We start from the raw sequence: 6894 nt of genomic DNA, 5'->3' as shown, positions 1-6894 counted from the left end.
ATTCCTTGATAATAAGGATTGTTTCATTCTTGGGTTTTATATTCCCACCGTCCAGTTTGGTGCTTGGCACCTTAATAATATGTTTTAATAATATGTTCCTTAATGTTTTAATCCATGACCAGTGGTTACTCACTTGGGGTTATAAGGAACTTGCTCCTCCCTGAGCCATTCCTTTTCACATTTGGACAGGCAGGGTAAAGAGAACATGAGATAGACATATAAAAGAAGATCCCAAAATATTAATGGAAACATTTTGGTTAATATGGAACCTTTATTTTTTATTAAGGATCTCCTTTAGATATGTTCATGGCATATAGTAGTTGCATAATAAATACTTGTTGACTGAGGGGCTGTTAGAATCAAATGAGAAGTTAGATAACTCATGTTTTGCAAACATTCAAACTATGTAAATGCTAGTTATTAGATAATAACAGCTAACATCTAAATAGCCTTTTGAAAATTCTAAACATCTTATTTGCAATGATGAAATGGTTCTGACTTTTGGCATCAGAAAATCAGGGATCACACCTTGCTTTTGCCACTTAATTACTTCTGTGTTGGGGTTGGGGGGGCAAATCTCTAATTCCTCTAGGCTGAAGATTCTGTAAATTAGAATCTGTAACTCTACAATCTGTAAAATTCGATACTTAACTTAGGTGAGGTTACAGTGAAGGTTTTTTTTTCCCAGCTAAAGAGCTATGTTTCTAATAGTAACCTTATGATATAGGCAGGAACCCCATCTTATGGATGAGAAAATCAAGGTTCAGACATTGGTGGCAAAAATAGTAAATGTCTAAGGATTTCTGCTTCTGACTCCAGGACTGCTTCTACTGGTAAGTGAGATTTGTATGCTGGTGGTTTTTGTTCCATCAGTGAAGACAGAGGACGGGAAAAAAAAAAAAAAAAAAAAAAAAGGAGGGGGTAAGATTGAATTGTAAAGGCAAAGGACCTAATAAAAGATAAATCTCAGGCTAATTAGAGGTGATTTTTTTTTTTTTTGGAGTACTTGGATTTGAACCAGAGACCTTTTTGTTCTAGCAAACAAAGGTTCTAATTTTAAAAAAAGCACCATAGCAAATACCTTCTATTTTCATGTTTCATTCTATTTTAGTATTAAAACTTCTGAGAGGGGGAAAAAAAAATGTTGGTGAAAGAGGGAGTAAACATGACTCCACCCATTTGAGCTGCAAGATCCTCTGATGGTAAAAGTCATGTGACAGGGGGCACCTGGATTTGAACCAGGGACCTCTTGATCTGCAGTCAAATGCTCTACCACTGAGCTATACCCCCTTCTGCTAACGTGGCTTTCTTCTCATTCATGTGTTTTCTTCTGGTCACTGCATTTCCGTCACGGCCAGGAACGAGAAGCTATTTTATCAAAGCTATTAGAAGTAAAGGGGATGCTTGGGAAGGAGTGTCCAGAGCCAATTTCTCTCATTTAGCTCGGCTTACGTGATAAGCGAATGTGTTAGGCTTCCCGACTACGTCTTTACCATAGGTGTCTGTCTAGCTAGTCAACCATTGCGCTTTCCCTAGCAAGCAGATCACGTGACTGCCGCCGCCGCCAGGTCAGCGAGTCTCGCCACCGCGAGGGTGCTGAGTCTGGGATCCCTCTCCCGGGCTCTCAGCCGCTCTCCTCCCCTGGCGATTTAAAGAACCAGCACATGGTTTCATCTGTTGCAGGATGGGGGTAGGGTGGGGTTCTGGTCCTTGATGCAGATTCCCATTTTGCATTATATAAAAACCATTCCCTCCCCCTCCCCCCCACTTTAATTCTGGAGAATTGTTTAATCCTTGCGGGCTATAAACAGATGGGCCGGTGATCAATTAAATGAAAAGATTCCTCCACTTCAGGGGGTAAATCAAACTGAGCCAGGACCTGTCTGAGCTGCCAAGTAACAGACTCAGGTATTCTACAGGTAATTTCCCTTGCCTTCAGTAGTATTTCTTTCCTTAATTGGGACAGTAAGCATAAGTCAACTGACTTTCAAGGGGAAAAAAATCCCCTACTTTTGTTGATTTACTGCTGTGGACAAGGATGGCATTGTCTCTGCCCGCTATCTCCTTACAAACGCGTAAGAAACCTAAGAGAGACATGTTCACAAGCACAAAATTCCCCAAGATTGTAAAAGTGTATGAGTTACAAACATCCGGAGAATGGGATTATTTGCAATTTAAGGGAGCTGGAAAGCCTGCGTTGAGAAGGTGGCTTTTGAGCTGAATCCCGAAGGCTGGGTGGGTTTCATCTGGCGCAGATGTTGGGGAGAGGGGATTCCAGGCTAAGGAAATCACTGGGACAAAGGCAAGGGGGAGAAAAGGAGTGTTTGGGAATGGCAGGACTAAGGGATGCCGGAAGGAGAATTCTGTGGGAAAAGGCGGGAAAGGAAGGTTAGTGAGAAGGTGGAGAGTCTCATGTTCCTGAGGCAGGTTTGTCTTCATTGCCACAGAGACTGGTGAGAAGTGTTTGGGTAGCTCTCTAAAACCGCTTTAGAGACCCAGTAGTGGATGAGATTTAGGGGAAAGCCAGCGGAATGGAAGGAAGCAGCTTTGGTCGGCAGTTGCTAAAACAACCTAACAGCAAATCCTGAAACATATGCGTGGAATTTTCTCATTCCCCTACCTGTATTTTCATCAGCACAAAATAAAATAAGTCAGGGGATGCCCTTCCAGATGCCTATTTTGGGCGGACGTCGCCACCTGGTGGTTGGCAGTGCCTTCCCCATAACTTCCTTTCCCTTCAAAGGTATCGCGTCATCCGCTGTGGTATTTCCTTTTGTTTTTCACGCAGTTCAGGTAACCTCTTTATCTCAATTTTACACGTCCCCTCTAATGGTCCTCTTCCTTTCTTCAAACTTGTTCAGTTACCTCGAGTGCCTCTCCTTTCTCCCTTTTCCACCCTTTTATTTCCTTTGAGTCCTTTTCCCTTCCCCCACCAAGCCAGGAGCATTAACAATATTAACAATAAATCTGAATCAAGGAAAAGGAAACTAGACATAATAAAGAATCAGTGTTATCAAGTGGTTAACATCCTCCTGGAAAGTGTCCAGTTTCTGTTTTGGAATTTCCATAGATTTTTCCAGCTACCTCCTGATTTTTCTTTAATTGAATTTATTTTTCCTGAAAACCAGAATTCAAGATGTTATTAAATGATGTATATTGAATTTCAAAATTCTATTTAGTAGCATATTAAGTTTTAAATTTTATTTAGCATTCTATTACCTTTAAAAATTTTAATGATTAATGTTGAAGTAGGTTTTTCTCATCTTTTTTTCATTAAAAATATGTAACATTACAATGTCATTGTTTCATTTGTCTTTACAGTCTTGCACAGTGCCTGATTCAGACTAAATTCTTACTGACTTAGAGGTGATTTCTTGGGTAAATAATTTCCACCAAGGTAGATTGTAACATATATATATGTCTTAATAGAGAGTTAATAAGTTGCCTTGGCCAAACACCCCCCCCCCCAAAAAAAAAATACCTCACTACTTGGTAGCTAATCTTCTAGTGATTATCCTCCTTACATTTTACTAGACTGATTATTAGGCAACAGATATATTGTTAAACAATTTGTTAAATGCTAAACATGTGTTACACACCTACTAAATGCCCTGTAAGAGATACAAGAATAAAGAATGAATCAAAATCTGTATTATAATGGGGCAGATAAGTGGGTGTGTATGTGTATGTGTGTATTTTATACACACACACACACACACACACACACAGAGACAGTGAAGAGAGACAGAGGGAGACAGAGAGATGAGGAAGTTTTTCAGTCATACCTGATTTTGTGACCTCGTTTATGATTTTCTTAGCAGAGAGCAGTTTGACATTTTCTACTCCAGCTCATTTTACAGAGGAGGAAACTGAGGCAAATAGACCTAAGTGACATGCTTAGGGTCATAAAGCAGGTAAATGTTTGAGAGCAGATTTGAATTCAAGAAGAGGAGTCTTCCTGACTCTAGGCCCGATACATTATCCACTTTGCCATCTAGATTTCCTATACATAAATACACATAGCATAAATAGAAAGTAAATAAGTATAAATATATACCCAGGACTTGCTTGGGAGGGAGAGAGGGCATCGATGATTGGGTGGATCAAGAATGGTTCTAAGAAGAAGATGGTAATTGAGCTGCCTCTTTTTTGAGACTGGGTCAGGCCTCTCTTCGGCCTGATTCTGAGACTCTGGACTTCTCTTTTTGGCCTGGCCTGGTTGGCCCCTCAGAGGTTGCTCTTACAAGAGGCTCACCATATTGGTCTTAGGCTAGTTCACACATCTAATAGATTTAAGCAATTGTAGCTCAGACCTCCCAAGCAAAGCTGCCTTTTATAGGTGCTAGAGGGAACAAGGCAGTGCACCCCACGAATATGGGATGACCAAGGCAAAAGTACATAGAGGAGAGAGAGTGAGATGGGAGTGTTGTATATGAGAGAGAGAGTGGAAATGACTTTGGGAGCATTTGGAAGGTTAACATATAAAGAGATGCAAGTCTGTTCTTGTTCAGGGCACCTTGGTAAACCCAGTCTGGGAAAGGAGAGATGTTTGGGTTTTGTTTGTTTTTTGTTTTGTTTTTGTTTTTAAGAAGACCTTTCCTGACCTCAAAAGGGAATTAAAAATCTGAAAGTGCAAGTGAGGGAAGCTAAGTGATACAGTGGATAGAGCACCAACCCTGAAGTCAGGAGGACCTGAGTTCAAATGTGATCTCAGTTACTTAACACTTCCTAGCTATGTGACCCTGGGCAAGTCACTTAACCCCAATTACCTCAATAACAACAACAAAAAGAAGTGCAAGTGACTACCCTTTAAAATCAAATATGAACTCCTCTGTCTGAAGTATAAAGCCCTTTGCAATATGGCTTCAACTTGTTTTTCCAGACTGACCCCACAGTGCTCTCCTTTACACACTGCTTTAGCCAGTTTCCCTACTTCTGCTTATCATATGAAGCATTCTGTCTCCTGTCTCCATACCATTGTATAGCCCCTCTCCCATGTCTGAAATGTTCTCCCTTTTCACCTCTGCATCCCCAAATCCCCAGGATTTTTTCTCCCAATGCATTGTTAAGATACTATTTCTTGTAGAACCTCCCACTCCAAGTTATCTGTCTTCTTTAGCTCCAGCCCACTCCCATGTTTTTTATTCTGTGTATTTTGTGTGGTCTTTCCCAGGTAGAAAGTAAGCTCCCTGGAGGACAGGAAGTACTTTAGGTTCTACCTTTATATCTGGAGCTAGTACCTTGGGAAGCATATTCTTTGTTAAATTGAATTGATGAGATTGGACAGGACAGACTGCAAAGTAGGATCAAATGCTGGCTCCTTCCTTCAATTGTAACTCTCACCCATTTCCTGTTACCCTTCTTTCCTCCTCTCCCCAGGAGCTGTTTGTTCATGTTGCCCTCTGCTGTTTATCAAAGATGCCCCCCTGCAGCATTTCACCAGATTCTCATCTCTCCCAATCAAAACCCTTATTCCCTTAGTACTGGGTTAAGAAAGGCAAACACAATAATGTACGATGAATTAAAACACAGCTGTTTTTGTATCTTGCCCCAGCTTCTCCCCTCCCCCTTCCCTCTCCTCACCAGCTGGTTCCAATCACTTCTGGGTGTCTAAAATCCCCTATAATTGGGCTTTTTTCTTCCTGCTTGTCTTATCACAGGGAGGCAGTCACCTGTCACCTTACCCTCAAATCTCAAGCTCCACCTCTCAATGAGACCTAGAATCAACTCCCTGGAATAGCTATTTTTAAAATTTATTTCTATGGTCCAAAATAAGAGGTGATTTATACCCCAGTCACCCTAGGAATACCTGACAAATTTGTCTATCTCCAGGTACTGGAGAAAGGACAAAGAGGGCTCTCTGAGGTTTGGGAACAATATATTTTAACATCTGATTTAAGAAAGAAGAGTGAAGATAACAGAGGCTTGACCCTTCTGTCTGGTAGTGGAGGCTGGAAACCAGCAAACAATTATTAAGGGCTTAAGAAAAAGTAGTGTGTTGCACTGGAAAGAGCAATAGATTTGGAATCAGATCATCTGAGTTAGGAAGCTTGCTATTTAGGTTTTCTTGGGTGAATATCTTTTATCTCTCTGGGCCTCAGGCTTCTTACTTAGAAATTGAAGGAGATGGACTACAAGGTCTCTGAGGTTTTTTCTCAGCTCTATGATCCCCAGAGTTTTGTGTGAGGCATTGGAGACACAAATATTAAAAAAAAATTGCCCTCAAGGCACTTTTAATTCAATAGAGGAATTATGACAGAAACATTTATTAAAGGCCTGCTATGTACCAAATGTGAACAACATATAATATACTATAAGGTAGTAGGTTAAGGTGAAGGAAGGATGCAAAATAGTTCAGAAAAACTTGGGTTGCCCTAGTCTACACCCCTAATGCCATCTCACCTCCCAGGTGACTCCACAAATGCCTAGTTTGACTGTATAAAAATAATTCTCTTGAATAAACTTATCATCACATACTATGTGCTAGTTTCTGGGTATGAAAAGAGAAAAAAGATTTTGTGGATAGCTTTTCACTTAAAACTAAATGTCTAAATCGTGTGTTTCGGGGGCAGTTAGGTGGCGCAGTGGGTAGAGCACCAGCCCTGAATTCAGGAGGACCCGAGTTAAAATTTGATTTCAGACACTTAACACTTCCTAGCTGTGTGACCCTGGGCAAATCACTTAACCTCAGCCTCAGAATCAATCAATCAATCAATCAATCGTGGGTTTCCTGCATTGCAAACGGTCTATTGAACATTACTCCTTGATGTTCCTTCTGCAACCTTTAGATCTCACTATGTCCAACATGGAATAGACTATTTTCCCCTCCACTATTCTAGTTCTTGCAGAGTACTACCATTCCAGTCACTGCCATTCCATTAATCAACTTTAGCT

At 40.7% G+C, this 6894-nt stretch overlaps 1 non-coding gene across 1 annotated transcript; it reads right to left on the bottom strand.

The window, feature by feature from the left end:
* Positions 1–1218: 1218 nt before the first annotated feature.
* On the bottom strand, positions 1219–1290 carry TRNAC-GCA (transfer RNA cysteine (anticodon GCA)). Its single transcript has one exon. It is a non-coding gene; the product is annotated as a tRNA-Cys (tRNA).
* Between the last annotated feature and the right edge of the window lie 5604 nt (positions 1291–6894).

This window comes from Sminthopsis crassicaudata, chromosome 5 (genome assembly GCF_048593235.1).
Source record: "Sminthopsis crassicaudata isolate SCR6 chromosome 5, ASM4859323v1, whole genome shotgun sequence".
Taxonomy (NCBI): domain Eukaryota; kingdom Metazoa; phylum Chordata; class Mammalia; order Dasyuromorphia; family Dasyuridae; genus Sminthopsis; species Sminthopsis crassicaudata.
Note: the sequence above shows the minus strand (reverse complement) of the source record. Positions and strands in the feature narration are given on the sequence as shown.